This window comes from Homalodisca vitripennis, chromosome 7, assembly GCF_021130785.1.
Source record: "Homalodisca vitripennis isolate AUS2020 chromosome 7, UT_GWSS_2.1, whole genome shotgun sequence".
In the NCBI taxonomy this organism is placed as follows: Eukaryota; Metazoa; Arthropoda; class Insecta; order Hemiptera; family Cicadellidae; genus Homalodisca; species Homalodisca vitripennis.
This window is the reverse complement of record NC_060213.1, coordinates 89,518,181-89,538,532: the sequence shown is the minus strand read 5'-3', so window position 1 is coordinate 89,538,532 and position 20,352 is coordinate 89,518,181.

The following is a 20,352-nucleotide window of genomic DNA, read 5'->3' as shown; positions in this document are numbered from 1 at the left end:
TACATTTGTATATACTATAATATTTACGATGTCATATTAGAAAGTTAAAATGTTTTACAGTGAAAATCTATATCATATCTCGTGGTATACAAAGATAATATCAGTTTTAACGTAGGCGAAGAGATTTATTTGTGAAGCCCACGGGATCTAGATCATCATCACATGTATTATTCAGACACAATCAAGCCCACAGTGCGTATCACGGCTTTCTTGCCTGTTATAATTTAGCACCAAAAATATTTGCGACTGAATACTTAAAATGTTGAGTTGCAGTTGACATATTGTGTTTTGTAATAAAAAAACCTGATATACAACAGTTAAATTTCAATATTCCTGTACTAGTCATAATTGCTCCTATAAAAACCTAAGAATTGTTTGCCTTTACCAAAATTTAACAATACAATGTTGTAATGTTTTAATAATCTTTGTTAATGTATTCAAAACTCATGCAAAAGTTACAGTTATGAATTGTAGCCTACTGCAATCAGTAAGTCCAAAAAATACAATAAATCCTGTCTGTCCATGTAAGTACACTTTATTCTAACCTGCATGTTTACTTTAAAAAATATTTTTAAATTGAAACCAACCATATAAAATGTGTTTAAACTATTTATTTATTCTACAGAACAGACTATTTTATAATTCCATTAAACTAGAATATTCAGCTTTACTGACTCACTTATGATTTTTGTAATGTTTAATATAACCTCTCTGTGTGTAATATTGGATAAATTTATCATACAGTTAGTAATGATACAAAATTGCTTAAAGATGAAATTTTTCAATACCAATGTAGAACGTGCATGATTTTTTTATGTATATAAACCAGAAAATATTGAATTCCATGCACTATTTCTTCTGAACAATTTTTTATTGTCCATAAAACATTAAGACTTGATGCTCGATATAAATTATTATGTAGTGAATTTGAATTTATAATGTCGAATGTCATATGAACTAAAGAGTCAAATTACAAAACAGACGTAACTAATATTTTCAGAAGAGTCTAAAAATTAATTTAATTAATTAATTCCAAAAAATATTATTTGAGGAATAATAGGGTACTAACATTTTGTACTGTTATATTTTATATAAAATGCTACAAGATATTAATTCATACTCTCCTTCCTTACGAAGCAAAGGAATACAATACACAACTAGTCATAAAAATGTAATTAAAATTGTAATATATTAACACAATAGGCTGTTAATATACTCATTTTGCAACGTTATATACGAGTTTTTAACTTTGCATTGGAAACATTACATCCTCGAAGATGTTTTATGCAGGGTGTTTCAGAAGTATCTACCAACTTTCATAGTTATTATTCCCATACCAAAAATTCGTAATATCGTATTTAATATTTAAAAATGTATAATGTTCCATGCAACATACAATTTCTACTATTCGTTAAGTTTTAAATAATCTCAGAACTGCTAGTAATATAAGAAAAGTTGGTGTTTTGAAGATTTGTTTTCAATATAAACATCTTGATTTCGAAATCCGATAAAGCAGTTACATACATCGGGTTAAATACAGAAATTTTAATTGCGGATGCAACGCCAGTTCAAAGGTAAGAAAGTTGGTTGTTGAGTAAGGGAGTTTTATTTAAAAGCTGAGCTATTAAACCCAACAATCAGCTGTTTGTAATATTTTAGCTGCTCTAGTTAGCAGTAATGTGTTGTTAGACTTTTGAAACGTGGTCATAATACTCTTGTAATTGAAGTACTAAAACTTTATTTGATTAAAACAAATTAAAAAAATACTAACATCAAAATAATAAATTTATTTACATCGGATTACTAATAAATTAAAAATACGATTTACTATCTTAACGGCTTAAGAAATAATGTTAATATATATATATATATATATGTATATATATATATATATATATATATATATAAATTTCCGTTGCTGATCAATTAAAATTACAAGCGATAGTTTTTATAGTCACCAGCAATTCGATTGCTCGTCTTAAACCTTCTAAGTCCCTCTTGAATGGGGGGACAAGTAATGTCTAAAAAATATTTATAACAACAGCTAATTGTCGTGGCTTACTATCCGAACTACTTTAAGATAGTTGTAGTTGATATTGTTTAATAGCTCACTCAGCTTAAAGAACTGAATTAATTACCTTTTTTCAACCGAATTTCTAATTTCTAAAATACTTAAAAACTAATATGGGTGAATTTTTAGTTTAACTCTCAAAATAATACATGTCATTTTTATATATTTTTATTTTCTAACGTTTGTACGGCGAGCATACAATAATTATAAAATGGACACATCGACTGTATAATGTATCGTATCTCTGTTTGTTTTATCAACCAGACGCCAGCCTCAAATATCATGTAGGAAATATATTGTCTACCAGTTTTGTTTTTATAAAGGTAGCAGGAGCAACAATACAGCTAAGAGGAAGCCACAGACGTTTATATCACGTTTCATTGATGTTTTGTTCCTTTGTGTTCCTTGTTGGGGATATAAAATGAAACTACGACTAGAGAGTGACCAGATCAAGGCGTTGTCGCCATGAAGAAAATGGAAGGATATAAAACAATACGCTACATATTTAATTTAATGTTGTAAATTTGTTAAATTTTATAACAAATAAAAGTGAATAGGGTTTCCACTGCAGTACAATCGTATAGTATATTAACAGTAATTATGTTTACTATAAATATAAATAACGTTTGTAGCTAAATATATTAAGTATTTTAATTATAAATATTTGGGAATATAAGTTTACTAAGATTTCTAAATTATTGTAATTATGATCCTTACTTTTTTACTGCATCATATATTAAATAGATCTTTGCAATAATTATTCCTGAGTATTTCATAAAATTATTCTTAAAGCAATTATTTTAATCCAAACAGAAACATGTCGTACATAATAATACCGTAGTTGGTTATGCAAATAACTCCCTGTACATTTACTTTACCTTTACTGCATATTAGGTGTGTTAACCATGCTAATAAAACTATATATTAGTAGTATGTTATAGTTTTAAATTGAAGCAAATTTATAATTGTTAGCTAATTGTGTAATTATAATCCCGTACAGGTTTTGTGTGGCGATCACTGGATTCAATCATATTGACAAAGTTTTTACCATTTACAGTGTAAATTTTTTTTTAATCACCAATTGTTCACCATTTCAAAGAGAAATGTAAAAATATCTTGCTATTTTAACTGTTTGATCTCGGTTTAGTAATGGATAATATAGTAATTACCTACGGAATACAATTAAAATGTAATTTCTACAGAACAACATTGCTATCAATGAGTGGTAAAAATTAGTTACTGACAGGTACTTAGATTTTTGTAACTAAGAAAAAATGTTGGGAGAACTGTGAATAAATAAGAAAATGTGTATTAAGTATGTGCTCACATAAAAAACTAATTTTTATGAATTAACTTTAATCTTTGACATTAAATGCTGATTAGGATAGTAAACTAGGCTACATGCCAGGGATATATAGGCTGTTGCTATTTAGGATTGATAGCTATTTCGATATTACGATCGTTTTGGAAATACAAGAGTATTAACCTAATAATAGCTTAATCTTTACGTAAATCGTTGCCCAACAAAGAATATGAAAACGAACATATTATTCACCATTGTTTAAGGTCCAATACCTAAAACATATTTTTAAGACTAAACAAAGCTTTGTTAAAAAATTTTTAAATTAAAAGTTATTTTTTTAGAGCATGGTTGTGAAACTTCTTGAAACTGATTCCACGACCAAACTAAACTTTCCAACTCAATAGGCAGTTTAATAAATGGCACTATTTCTTATAGTATATCTTTTATACAAAAAGGGTTTATTTTTACAGGTTCACTTAAAAGTGCAAAACAAACTATATTAAATAACAGTGCAGAACAAATTTCTTGATTGTGACAATTTTATTCCTTCTCTAGCATTTTGTATATATCTGTAGACCTAATTTTACAGCCTTGCTTAAAGAAAAGAAAAAATTACGATATGTCCTCGACTTTTCAGCCTCTGAAGTTCAGCTAAACATTTATGTTTTTGTGTAATCTTGATCTGTTTCTGCAATTAAATAGAACAGGATAATTATTTTTTATCTAAAGATGATTCATTTATAATCGATGTAGGGACCATCGTTTTCCTTGTTACGGTTTACGTGTCTTAAGATATTTTTAAAACGGGACGATTTCTACAGTTCATATTTTCCTTGCAAGGCAAATATATTGTTTTCTGAATTTTTCCTAAAGAAAACAAATAACCTTGTTGAACTCTTGATGTTAATTTCCTTTTGTTTATTCGAACTGACCTTAAGAATTCAAAGTCTATACAATTCTCAATCTTCCGAGATTTAACAACTTCAGGCTGAACTCCCAACTTTACATCTCGTTGTGGTCTTAGTAGTGTATAGACAACTGTTAACTCTCTCTTCATTTCATTTTGACTTAGAACTTTCACTAAATTCAGAATAATGTCACAAAAGTTGTTCCTTTAATTCAAGGTATCATATAGAGTGGGGATTTTGCTTTCGTCGCCATGCATAGTTATTGTAAAATAAGCTATTAACGACCCGAAGTGGCCTTATTAAAATCGTAACTTACTCCTTCCGTATTTATGATAACTGTGAATAAAAGAGTCCTCAAGATTTTAAACCTGTTAAGGACCAAAGTGTATTGATTTTGGGGTCAAAAGGTCAAAGAGAAGTCCATCCGTCGGTACGGCTGTCACCTGTCTGTATTTATAAAAAAGATATTATTTTTAGAAAAGTCAAAACTTTTTGTAGCCAAGTGGCAACTATAAAAAAGGCCATCTATATATTTAAATGTACAAAATAATGGGGTGGGGTTTGTTATTGAAGGAAGTGAACTGTGAAGCCTACCAATTTAAATACCATTAAAATAGAAGCTGTCAGCAATTCCATATTGCTCATAACATAATCTACAGAGTAATTAAAATTTATGAACAATATCAATAGATCTTACATGACTCTAACAGAAAATATCTAGCATTATATCCAAAAACATTATTACTGATGAAGGAATAAACACAAAATATTTCACTGATTTTGTTTCTAGGGCTGTGAACTGTAAACAAAATTAAAATATTATGTTTACTGCCTAGAGTAAAGTTCGGGTCCAGAGATAACAACAGAGGAAAATTAAATTGCGGTCCGTGGCTGGTAGAATTTATCCTACACCGGAACTGACTTGCTAATCAGGTAAAGTGATGTTAATTTTAATCGAGCTAGTTAACTCAATCAAAAGTTCACTTCTAAGAATAACATAAACAATTCCAACTGATTGATTTAAAGTTAATATACGATTATTGGCTCGGCGTTGGCAAAGATTATTACTCCAGAAGATGGAAACATTTCATTACTGTCTGTATGTCAATTCTATTTCTATATTTAATAACTCTTTTTCTTACAGACGAGATATTTTTCAATAAGCTTCAGATTTACACCGGCCACACTGAGTTGTCAGTAAAAACTATTTCAAAAGTAATATTGATTAAAATTCTACTACTTTATAAGATATATATTAATGCTGGATAACTCCATATAGCTCATAATAAAGTCATAAATACTTATTGTGGTTATTTAAAATATGAGTTTGATCAAAACATTCCCTCTCCTATCTAGTCTAAAGAAACATAAAAGTAGCAGAACCAACGAGAGAAGTAAGAGTAAGCCACATATGTTTGTAACACGTGTCACTGATATTATTTTCCATTGTGTTTGGTGTTGCAGATAAAAAATAAAATCACAGCAGAGAGAGGATGAGAGTGTGACGATACAAAGGGCGTTGTCCTAAAACCTTGAAAGGCTTTTAGAGCCGTGAGCTTCTTTTGAACATAAAATCCCCTTGATCTAATACGTTATACTGAAAACAATACTGTGTGTGCTTAAAAAAGTTTCAATTGTGTTCTATTTGAGTAGCGATTTTATTGTAAACTGTTATAATCAAAATAATAAAACTTATCAATTTAAGTATTGCAACAATACAGATTCTTAAATCTGCACTAAACCAGTACTTCTTCACTAGGTCAAGAGCGATGGGTCACGCACATGTAAATCTATTAATGGATTAGCAAGTTAAAAAATTTTTTAATGTTACTAGTACTCTGTATTTACCAAATCCTCTTAACTTTCATAAATAACTACTTATGTCCGCGACTTAAAGAATTTGGATGAACGCAAATAAATTCTTGAAGACTCTTGGAGCAATTGGAAAAACTTATAAATGTTATTAAATGTAAAGGATACATCACATTTCCAATGTATTTATTTTTCGGGCGAGGCCTTTCAAAACCAAAGGTTTCCTCTTCAGGCGACTCCACAAATAAATATTTAAATAATTTTTATTACAATTAAAATACCATACAGTGTAAATATGTAAATACAAAGATTTTGGAAATATTTCAGCCAGTATGAAAATTAGATATGGCTATGGTGTATACATGGGAATAATAAATACATTGGAAATGTGATGTATTCTTTCCATTTAATAACAAATAAATCCTGTTTTGAATTACAAAAGGATTGGAACGTGAAATAACTGTGCCTGACAGGTATGTATTTTATTAGCTGTCTCACATAACGAAATGTCAACATGGGGTTCGATCCACATGTAAATATCTGTATGACAAACCCAACATCGCACCAAGTTTATCATTACATCTGACAGGTTTGTCTGCCAAAAGAGGGATGTTTTTATAACTTGTTACTATTACAATTGTTTAGTGTTGTTTAATAATACATTTGGTTAAAACAAAACATTTTAAAAGTTGTAATTTATAGTTAGAAAATCTTAGTAGTTTTATTATACAACATATAAGGTATATAATGAGTGAGTGGTTTTGCCATATGAGAATAGCTGTAATATCAATAACAATAATACCTTGATGTTAGAGTATGACTGCCCTTTAAGGCAACATCTGCTTATTGGTTCCTGCTTAAGCGTATTAAAACTAATTACTGTCTTCCATTGAGCTGAATACTGTTCTTATCATTGTTTAGAAATTTTAATATTGTAATAAAGCAATTAGGATTTATTAATCAGAAATATACATAAGATATACAATACTTTTCTAAACCCGTATCATTACAAATATGTTTATATACCTTTTAATCGTTATACATTTTTTATTTTATATTCTTAAATAAAGTTGTACTTTTTGTTCATATTGAAAATGTTTACAATACAATATTTAGTTTTATTATTATTTAGAAATGAAAATATTTTGTTCTAGTTTGTATATGAGGTTAAATGTAAGAAAGGGCCATGAGGCCCTAATTTCGCCTCAAATAAAGAAATATTTTATTTCATTTCATTACAATTACGTTGTACTCATATTTTCCTTAAAATATACAAAACTTTATTTTACCATGAACAGGTTGATGATATAATAAAAGATATACATGGATTCTTGATTCAAATATTTCAAAACTTTAATTTGAACTGTTAAAATGAATTAATATACATAAAAAAATATTAAAAGTAAATTTATAAATAGTTACTTATGTTGGTGCGTAAGTTTATTGGAGCCAAGGCTGGGCACATACAGCATCTCATCCTCATTCAAAATGAAGGGGAGTTAAGCTCTACAATTTCTATACTTATTACAGTATTTGATCGCCGATCAATCCCTATTGATCTCATAACATAAGAAGGAGGGCTTTGTGATAGCTGGCGAAAATACAGAAAAAAGGAAACTTCATTACGGGCTGGTACTTGCTGTTGTCTAAAATGGAGAGATTATGTGGCGGAAATGTACAAAGAGGCATAACTATATAAATTTCTGGGTTTTTCATCGAGTTTAGCTACCAGTGCTGGTAGAATACGCTTTTTTAAGAATATAAAAGCGCACAGATTTTTTTCTATAGCAAAGTTTAAATTCTGTTATGAGAAGGAAACAATTTTTTATATTACTGTACATACGTCTAAATGTCCAAAAAATAGCTTGAAAACAAAAAAAAAAAACCATCAACTTACAACTGTAAAATATTATTTAATTTGCTAATTGTGTGGAGCGTATTGTGTATTGTAAAATTAGTAAAAAGATTTATTAAGATGTTTGACATAAGCAGATCTTTTGAGAGGCTCCAGTGTGAAATGTGTGCATTGAACTCCTCACCTTGATTCTGGACATTTTAAGTGTATCTTGGTCCCAAACCAGAACAATTGTGCTCTGCATCATGCATTGCTTTAGTTTGCATCAAACTACAACAACAAAATTTATTCGTTGTTTAAAATTTGTTGTTGACGATTGAAGATTTTAAAGGATACTAAGGTTTCGGACATTTGCTATCGTCATATAAAAAATAGTACTTGTTTAACATATAATGATGGTAAATCGTATTCTTAATAAATTTTTAAATAATAATAAATGCGGGGATTTCTAAATATACTAGACAGTCTTGTAAATTTCTTTATACATGAAAAAAGTAGTACAACTTTATGTAAAGTTAATTGAATAGTACGTTACCTACTGTTTTCTCTATGCGCAAGGCTAATTAAATTACAGAAAGCCTCTGTTACTTCATATATACAACTCTAGTTTACTGACTATTTTACTCAAGGGCAGAACCGCTTCAAACCTTACCATTAATTGAACTTATTTATTGTAAACAATAATAACTTATTCGATGTCAAATATTACAGTACCACTTTGTGTCGCCCAATGTAATTCAAGCTATTCTGTAGAACAAGTGTTAAGTTCAACTAGTTTGAAAAAAAAACTCCTAGAAGTTCTAATTAAGCATTTGTAATAGGCAAGTTTGAGAACTAATTCATCCATGTATTAATAGTTTTATTGAAATTTAACAGGATTTATTATTTTTATATAATAACTGTATTTAACATTTTTACATGATTATAAAACGAGTTTAAAATTCAACAATGTACACAAAGAAAATATAGACCGTCTGATAAAAGTGGATTGGTATATCAGTAATATTTATCAAAATTACTTACAAAAATAATTCAATATTATCCAAAGGGAAAGTTTTTTATTGTTAACTTTCTGAATATGATAAAATGTCTTTAACCCTTCACTAATAATAGTGAATTGTCAATGCATGAATCCGTCAGCCAGAAGAACGTTAAGTAATAAACTGAAAGTCTTAAAACTAATTAAATAAAGTCAAACTCAGACTGAATATTTAGCGGTATACTACAAATTATACACCTCAATGAGTGTGTCAGTGATTCACTAATGTAAAGGTCCCTTCTTACTTAATGCCCAATATACCATTTTACAGATATCTTCAAGTTTTTATAAACTAGATTAACTAGACAATTCAAGTAACTAGTAAGTAAATATTTATTTAGTGGTGGTGAAAAACATTTACAACATACCTTTTTTATTTCATAAATACTAGTAAGAGAAGGTTACGATCAGATTGTCCAATTCAAATAAAAGTTTTACACGACGCTATAACACAAACAGCCAAAGTGTCCCTTGTTACAACTTCTTTGTTGCTTCTGCCGTTCTCGTATGTCTGATAAGTCGGATAATACAATCCAAACTTGTTAAACTTGAATACAGAGAAGGCAAACAGGAGAGGAGATTGCAAGTACTGTAATATCCCTGTAGTGTTGTACCTCTAAGGTTTAGGAACTTTTACCTTTACAAAGAATCATATAATAATTGTGCCTACTAAAATAAATCCTTCTTAAATTATTAAACTCCTACGTAAAGTAAGTTTTGTTTATATATTTACGTACATATCAATATGAGATGTTATGTGTTACTTTGAAAATACGATTCAATATTTAGTAACAGCCAAGCGTGTACCGAATGAACGAAACACATCTCTGGAGGTCTTTAAGACCTTAATGATAAATATTTCAGTTAACTTATGAGGAAAATTATGACTTTGCCGCGTTTATTACAAAATGACTAATAATAAACAAAAAATGTTATTTGTGGGCTGGGCTAATAGTTTTCAGATTATTGCTCGCAAATAATTTTAAAATTGACTTCCCTTAACGTTGAAGTCGACTCACGCATTTCGACATTAGAATCTTGGCTCGATATTGCTGCTGTAGTCGCAAAAAATAAGAAAGAATCACAGTAGGAGAAAAATAATTCTACTCGAAGTATACAAAGTACTCGTAGTATACCTAATACTCAAAGTAGTACTTTAACCTGCTTGAAACAGAATCGCGACAGGATTAGCCATAAATCGAGATACGTTTATCTTTAAGCTATCATATGTATAATCACGACCACGCGGTGTCGTAAAATGACTACAAGTTATATCTATTTCAATCTGGAAAATGAAACATAATCACAGGTAAGGTACTTTACTATTAGCAAATTCACCCTATAATGAATTAAAAATATATGTCTCGCATAAAAGGGTTCATTTATAAGTGTAATAGCAATTACAAGAAATTTTAATTTAATTACGACCAGACACGTGAGGTCTTGCACGGTAACGATCTAGCCAGCTGTACAGTCAAGGGGGGAAGGATTACAACACATGCCAATTAGGTTATAGTTCTGGCAAGCATTTACATCCAAGAACAACACAGAAAAATATACCAACTAGTAACGAGTATTAGGTTTGTGTTTTTTGTACCATTAAATATTAAATAATGATACTTTTAATATTTTAAGGTGAAATAAAGAAGTAGCCAATAGAATCTTCTTGATATTATGTTTTAAATAATCATTTGGCATCAGCAAATATATTATCTAAGAGCTAGTAAAACATGAAATATGTATTTAAACATTTCAAAGTTATATTAAAATATATATATATATACATTAAATTCGAGATGTATAGGCCATTTACCAGAGGTCTAAGAATGGTGGTCAAAAGGACGAGTCTCGTTCTTCTTGACCAAAAACACCAGCAAATTTGACGTGTATATTACCCTCGAAACCAGTAAAATGTGTAATAATACATATAAGAGCGAGTCGTCGTGTATATGTACCCAGCTATAATAAATGTGGTCGGAAATACGAGTATGTCAAGTGAGTAACTTATACAAATATTTATGTTGGCAGAACTTTTTTGACTGAAGTGTACAATAATGAAACTATTAGTCATAATTTGTAGTTGGCGGGTTCACTCAACGTAGACCGCGACTAATCACGCTGTACAATGAAGGGAGAACTTTTCTTAGTTTGGTTTACGACGTACAGGTATAACCATTGCTTTTACGAAGTTGGAACTGTCGCTATTTAGAAACTGAACGGTAATAAAGCCCTTTACCACAAGAAAGCCGTTGGGTATCGAGTGGCCATGTCATATATCAACAGGTAATTTCCGAAAAAAAATAAATTTAATGAAAACTCTAAGTTTATATATGAAAACTTATACGTGAAATTATGTGCATTAATAAGTATTACAATCGTCCATTTTTATTGGTAAACTTATATTCAAGATATTATGTATGTATTAAACTTCAAGTGCATGTATCTTTTACAAAGAAAATGCAGTAAATTTGTATGGAGTTCTATAATCGCATATTAAACGTATACGGAGAAAACATATAGCCAGTTATAAACAGAGCTGTAATACATGTGAATGACGACGTTCGAGGCAGGCCGGAAGTTTTCCTATCGCACAGGCACGTTTTTCATTTCCACACACCGGAGCTCTAGAGCTTACCTTTCATATCTAATCATATGTGTCCGGAATCTGAGTTGGGATGAAATACTTTAACCCCTACAGTTTATATACTGAGGGATACCTCACGGGAAATATTTATGTGTTTGCCCAACAGCTTACTATAAACTTGTTGGAATGTAATAAACTTATGTTGGTTGATTTTTTACAGTTAGAAAGATTTGAAAGATCAATAAGTATAATTAAAGTTGATGAATTATTTATTTAAGATGTGTTTTTCCTATTAAATAACTTACTACGTTGTAATAAATACAACTGAAAATTATTGATTGTCACTGGAAGCTGTTACAATCTCATGATATATTGTGAATAGTCAAGGAGTACTAAGCATGTATTCCTATGCATATTTATACTACGCATGTTTGTTTCACCTACCATGCTGTTCACACATATTCTACATGTATATGTGGCATCCAATAGTAGAGCCTTGAGTAAGGTTCAGGGATAAATCTGTAAACCCATATTTTTACATAAAAATGTACATAAGAGCGATTTAGTACAATTTTATAAAAATAAATGTGTGATTGGAGTAAAGAAAGAAGGAGGGTGTAATGATGATGGAATTTGTATTGATAAAATAACAAATATAGTTTTAATCTGGAAAAAAAAAACTAATTACTCACAAAAATACGTATTTAAAAACCTCTTCTCTTTCCCTATTTCAAGTTCTGTAACACACTGAGGATATAACGACGTTCATGAATAATAAACTCAACACTAATACATTCGTATTTATTCCTGTTCAACGGACAAATATTTTCCATTGTCAATCAAACATTGATCTGTGAGAGGCTTTCTCTTTCTCTTTTCTTGGTGGTATGTAGTGAGTGTGAGACCATAAAAGGAGTAATGACTTTCAGGTTGATGCTTATAAGTATACATCCTTAAAAACTTAAATTATTTGCCACTTTGTAACGTGATGTGATAACACAATATAAGTCTTTTTACTTTTAATACTGCAAAAACATCAATTAGGGCAAATGTTTTATTCTTACTGGTTTCTAAAATTAAAGTAATTAAATTTAAAACAATTAAATGATTTATTTGGCCCAAAAAACCAATCCCTCAAATATTACAGGAGGATTTGTAAACTTCCCTCCATGTATAATTACATAATACATAATTATGAGTGTTTGAATATTCCTATGATTTTATCCTTGAAAACATAAGTTGTGTTCGTAACACGGATTCATATACTTAAACTTTAATAGTATACCTTAAATAGAACACATTCCATCAGTCCATTTGGGATTGCTCTCCAGGGCAGCATATTCTCCTTGAAGCCTCTCACGCTGACACGGATTTAAGCGTGAGTTTAAGCTACACGGTAATAAAAAGACTTTTAATTCCTCTTTCCTGTACTTCTGTTTCAATTTAAATGAGTTTTTCTTAGAATTAATGCATGTATAGAATTAATTTGTATAATTGTTATATTATATACTTCCAAACCATTATAGTATTTAAAAGTTGTTCATGCCTTACAGATACACAAAATATATACGTTAAAATCCGTTAATGGCTTTTAAATTAATAACAGAAAGTACTAATAATTTTATAAATATTTAACAGCCTCTAACAAAAAAACCAATGGGCTTGTTTAGATTTGAAAATTGAATTGAGTCTTTACTAATGTATCCATTATGGTCTTTTTAATACAAATCTTTATTATTTATGCTTAAGATAGCGTTTCTTATACTGAACATAATTTTTAAACAGTTAGTGTAAACAAATAATTTTACAGTTAATACTCTTCGCAACACTAAAATTGATTTTTCTGTAGTGGATGATTTATCGATAAAAAACATTTTAACGCAGTTTTAAACTTTTATTTAAACAAATATTTCTAGACGTTATTGTTTTTTATGTCCCTTTATTCGTCATTAATAACAATTATCTAATCGGATCGCCAATTTCATTACACATTTATAGGATTAAAACTCTATTTTACCGAACACAAATTTTGTTTTTTTAATTACTCAACTTCTGTAACTATAGTTTATGATTGAATTAAAAATATTTATACGACCTGAAACATACTTATAGATGTGTTTTTAATGGTTTTGGAAATTTCTTTGGTATTATAAAAAGTGTAATTGTTTTTACAATACACTAATTACAGAGTTAACAGCCACTCCGTCTCTAGAGACTTAACTTTCCTTAAGAATAGAGTCAAAATTACAATTAATAGTTCTTCCTTTTTTCAATATGGAACGAAGCAAAATTTTAAGATATCCGTCTTAGATGATGTTCAATATAGTTTTATAAATCTTAATCATTAATATTTTTGCACATTATTTAAGTCTTTCATAGTAAAAATATATCAAAAGTCTTCATGACATCACAAGGCTATTTCCAACCGTTACAAGATCTTACACCAACTCAAATAATCGTGTGCTACATTAAAATGGTGTACAAATAGCTCAATAACTTTATTCTTTTAGTTTTTTCCAGTTTCTCCAAATTATTTCTATTATCTTTCTCAGAAAACTATGATCTCCCAGGAGGAGAGCATGAGGACTATACAAAATGTTTAGGTTTTCTGTCTCGAATACCGTATTGCCCATATAGCTTCCTTCAATTCAGATAAAGAAATGGCAACTGTATAATTGCCAATTTTCCAATTTCTTAAAGACTCATTAAAACATATATGTTAAATTTTGATTAAGATAAATTATAAATCTATCTAAACCATTTATTTTTGCTTAAAATATTGACTTATATATAAATGCACGTTCCATATGGAAATAACCTATCAATAAAAAACCATAAAATAAAATTACTAGGTTTTTTGAGCCACAATGGTTAATTCTCTCTTTAATAGATGAATGATAAAGTACTCAATCAGTCCCCCGTGCCAGTCATAATCTGTTGATGACTGGTCACCATAGTGATGAATGGTGCCAATAAGCTAGAATAGACGAGGATCAACTGCAGTTATCCGATTTGTGTATTACGTAAATATTTCATTGATTCCTCTTTGTAACCAGATATCATAGGTATTTTAGCCTCTATTACTTATGATGTTTTACTGCTCGATTAAAAATGTATGTTTGATACAATTTTTGTAAGTATTATGGTTTAAAACAATGTATTTAACTTTTCATAATATCCTATGATATACATATATATTCATAATATTAATGCTTAAGTCAAGTGTATACGATTTTACAACTGTAGAGATTTCAGAGCATAAACCCTTTTGAAATACGAATCTTTACTAGTAGTGAAAGCAGAAGTAATAAAGTTTCAAAATTATTGAGAGTAAAAAGGATTTTTTTTCTTACTAACCCTTTCATTCTCATTGCATCAATATTTTCAAAGTCAGAACTATGTGATATTTCACAACGCTGAGTAACTAAAAACTGATCAGAAAATACCTGAATACCATTTTTCGACACACTCAAACCCACTGCGTTTGACAGCAAGCGTGATGTTTTGTTTCTTTGACGATGCAGACAAACAGATAGACGTTCTGACATAGCACGACAGCATTCTCTTTACTAGACTTAACTCTAGAGGTTTAATTGTATTCAAAAATAAAAACATTAATTTCATTTTGATTTTAAATGCAATGAAGAATAAAAAGATAAGTTTAGTTTAGAACACTTGCGTGCTTATTGTTCTAAAAAAGTGTGCTTAACAAAAATGTTATAAAAACTTTCAAAATATTCTTTAACAATAACATATAAACACCTATTATAATTATACATATTTCAACTGTATCCATAAGAGAACTGTTGTTTTGAAATTTTTTGGAACTAATCTACGCGATTCCTGAAAGTTTATATACTGTCAATTATACCAAGTCTGGAAAATCCACGGCGTTTACTATCTACTGGCAACTAGAATTGAACATGCGTTTCTAACCCTGTACTTCGAAACTACCACCCTTTAATGCAGCTGGTATTATGTTTATTAGCTTCACATTTGATTATTATGTCTTTTTCTAGAAACTTTCATCAATAATACCTATTTATCCTTTTAATCGACAATCTTGAGCCTGTGTATTGTACATTTCCATAGAAATACCTCTAAAATCAAAGAATCGGTATAATAGCAAGACATTAATAAACGTTTAAAGCTACCAAGGGTTTTGAATAGATTTTAATATGCTAGTTTTGCGTAAACGCAAATGTAGTCTTTACATAATAGTACATAGCTACAAAAAATTAACCAACAACATTAAAATATAATCATGTTGCTTTAAAATATTCCAGGAAGTAATACATTTTCACAATATTCTTTTTTAGATTAAATTTTATAAACTATACTTGTATAAGATAAGGTTATTAATATATTCAATAATTAGTTATCAAGGATTCACAAAATATACGATTAAGTAACAACGGTTCTCGAAGTCTTATTATTTCTATAAATGCGCCCAACTATACTTACTAATTGTATTAAGAATAATAATAATCATGCATTTAGTACGAAATTTAAACATGTAACTGTTGCAAATAAAATTACCAAAACTGTCATCAACATAATCCCACATGTAAATTCCTGTAAACTGTGTTATTCCATAAAATAGGGAAGTTTTTGCAAAAACAGGATCAATTTAATTTCGGAATTAACTTTTTATCCAGATTCTATAGTAAAGAATAGAGTAGTCCTTTATCTCTTATGATGAGTCCTAATAATATGATGAGGTGTTATGAATATAGTTTCAGGTTAGTCTACCGAGTAACACAGAACCACTTATAAATATCTTATTAGAGGCTTATAAAATGAGCCTATAAAATATCGTGTATATATGAAAGCCTCCAAACTATGACTTCGAATTTATCTTTTTTAAGTACTGTTCTTACTTACCCTGAAACAATAGCATTGTATACAAACATAAAAGCTATTTCAAAAGAGATTATAAGAGATCTTTTATAAAGACAATATTAGATATTCTTTTGGTAAGTGATTGTCATAAGCGATACACATCCCCAACTTCAAAACCAATACGACATCCAATTAATTATTAAGTATTGTAGTTCTGAATTAAGACATTATAGCTACTTCTTATTATAAAGATTATATTTCATACGTATTAAGTTATCTGAATGTCTACCCTAAGCTCCTTGAAAATGTTAAAGTTTTTTTTTTTTTTTGCTTATTTGTATACAAATTTACATATCATTGATCCTTTTACAAAAGTTTTATTACCAAACGACACTACTAGTAAAAGAACACTTTGTAAACAAATGTTAACTCAATACGGTTTTACCTTTGAGTTTCAGATGATAAAATCAAACAAAATAAAGTGGATTTAGGCTCACATTATATCAGACTTCATTACTTTAAAATTAAAAGTTGAGTTAGGAATTCAAGATCTTATCCTTTTCTTGGTGATCAATCTTGACGTAACAAAAATATTTTTAGGAATTAGTAGAGTGATTGGAGAGCATTTAAATTAAAAAATAATGCTAGTTTTTTTTATACTTAAGATATTTTTAGAACATCGTCATCAAGTAATAGTTTCTGACAGATTTGTTTCATAATCACACATAAAATTGGTTATTAACATATGAATCAAATGTGTTCGGTAAAGTCGTATAGGATTACGTACATATATAATTTTTAATTTTAAACTTTTTGTAGTTAGGTAAACTTTTATGAAAGATTTTGATATTATTTGGAGCGTAACCTTCAATTTAAAAAGGAAAATCGGGGCCTACTTTTAATGTCTTACTCTAGAGAAAATCATATATTTGTCGTTGCTGCAGTTTGTGTGCCTGGTCGTCGCGCGCGTGATTATGTGTTTTAAAATTGATGAGATAATCATATATAAAGGCAAAATGTAACTCCTTTAGAAGAACGCAAATAGCAAAGCAATACATAGTTACAAATATATCTCTATTAATATGTATAACGAGTAATAGTAATTTAGTAATGTTTTTCAAGGTTTATAAGAACAAAAACAAACCCATACAGGTTAGAAACTGTATGTCACTTGGAAACACATTGCGATAGTATCTGGCCAATGTTATCTTATTAAAATATATTCTTTTAATCACATGCACAAGCATGATATCATAATCGACCTGCAAAATATAAGTATAAAATTAAATATGTAACTTTATAATAAGTTGTATTTGCTTAGGCTCTCATTCAACTAAAACAGTTCTTTATTACACGACTTGGAATTTTGCAGGAAATATTAGCGATCAGACTGGAAGGATATTTATTAATAGTATATAAGAGATAATTTCTTTATTTTTAAGTGTATTACGAAATAGTTTTTTTTTAATTCAGAATTGAGACTACTTATATTCCGTAACTGACTTACGTTTTTAGTGAAGTACATAGGTTTTAATGTGTAAACATTATTAAATAATATTTTAAACAAATAATAAGCAATACTAATAAATGCAAACTATATTTCCTGACTATAACATTCATTATTTAACTAACAGCATTAGTATATTAAGCTAAATATAGTTTTCATGTGTTCCTTCTTTTGAATTAGTTTATTTAATTTCCGATTGGAAACGTCTACTGCAGTATAGGTTCAAGATTCGCAACAAGATCAATGGCATTTAAATATTTATATATTATATACATGTAAAACAACGATTTTATCGTAATTTTGCTTGTAGATTAAAATCTAAAAGGACAAAGCGATTTTGTTATTCAATCTAATTATTTCAATCTACAAAGCGGGAATACTATAGAATGAAATTAAATGACTGTAGAAAAAATGCTAAATTGTTTTGTGGAATTATTAACGAATTAATTGGGAGGAATAAATGTAGAGATAACTTTCCTATTCAAAGGTTTTCTACCAGGTGCACCTATATTGAGCAAGGAAGTTTTAAAAAACAGGTTGCCAATGATTTCAATGATTTTTTTTCGGCTGTTGGCAAAACCGGATTGATTCAGGGGGGGATCCGGTGGTACGTGACTCTGATTACTGGCTGAACACTGAATTCTCACTACAGACTGTGACTGAACATGACGTAATACGCCAGGTCAATGGCCTGAGGGGTATATCCGCCACCGGGGATGGACGGGGTCTCGGCTAACCTTTTCAAGGCTAATATCCATGTTATTTCTCAACAGTTTAACACATTTAATTAACTTAAGTATCTCAACTGGTGTATTTCCCGATAATTTTAAGCTAGCAAAAATCTTTCCTCTTTTCAAAATCTAATGAATTTACAAACAAAAAACAACTTCCGTCCCATCTCATTGTTAAGCGTTTTCTCTAAGGTTTTAGAACGAATAGTTAAGGATCAACTCGTCTCATTTTTACAAAAAACCATAACATTTTAAGTGAGTGTCAGTATGGATTTAGGCCGGACAAAAGTATCAATGACGCATTATTTGATATCAACAGAGATTTTAAACAAAAGTATTTCAAAAAATAATAGGTGCATGCTTGTTTTTTTGGATTTTAAAAAAAGCATTCGACTCTGTGGATCGCACTATTTTGTTAACAAAATTAGAAATGATAGGAGTCCTCGGCATTGCGCTAGCGTGGTTCTGCAGCTACCTGAGCGAGAGGCGACAGGTTGTGTCCATCTGCGGAGATAACAGTGATCCTCAAAATGTGGATTATGGTGTGATTCAAGGTAGTACATTGGGACCTATTTTGTTTTTGATATATATAAACAATATTTCTAAACTAAATCTGTATGGAAAAACTCTTTTTGTTTGCGGATGACAGCTTAATTTTTATTTCTGGTAACAATTGGATGGAAGTACAGGAAAAGGCTACAAACGACTTAATGATTTTGAAAAAAATGGTTAGATCAAAATTTTCTCTCTCTAAATATATCTAAGACAAAAATTTCTACCTATTTCTTTGAACAATAATTCAGATTACAATTTAAATAGTTTGAGAATTCATCAATGCGGCAATTCTGCAAATTTAACATGTGGATGTAAAAAGTATTGAACGTGTTACAAGTTACAAATATCTAGGTGTAATTTTCGATCATCGCCTTAAATGGTCTGATCATATAGCCTATATTCAAACAAAATTAAGAAAATATACTTTCGCTTTCAGAAGATTAAGTGATGTTTTAAATGAAAAGGAAATTAAAATAACGTATTGCGCCTATGTCCAATCTCTTCTTACATCTGGTAACATTGCTTGGGGCGGCGCATTAAAATCAATTTTGGAGCCCCTTTACATAACACAAAAATGTATCTTAAAAGCAGGATTAAGGAAAAATAAGCGTTATCCTACTGATACTCTTTTTCACGAATCTTCACTCCTTTCCTTGCGACAATTGTACATAAAAGCATCTTTTAATTCATATTTATAAATATTACAACATAATTTTCCCAGAAACATCACATTCTTATAATACCAGGCATGCAGTTAATGTCGGTATACCTGTTACAAGGTTAGTTAAATCATTTTCAATAACAAATTCCTTTTATATTTCCCATGTATTGTTCAGAAAACATTTGCAAAAAACTTCAGTCACTTCAAATTATTCGAATCAACTTCAATTTCAATTTTTAAGAAAAACGTTAATTTTTTCCTTCTACAGATTGGGCCTTGAGGGAGCCGAGGCCCTAATCTTATCAGAATATGGGCGGGCTTGACCTTGGTCCTTTCTCTCACCCCTCCCCCCTCCGATATCATCTGTCATTCATCTACATTTCAAAGTGATAACTATTTCAAATAAAATTATATATAAATTTTTTTGGTCGGTTTGTTTAATTTAATTTATTATTGTTATTGTTGCTCTTTCGTTTGCGTCTGA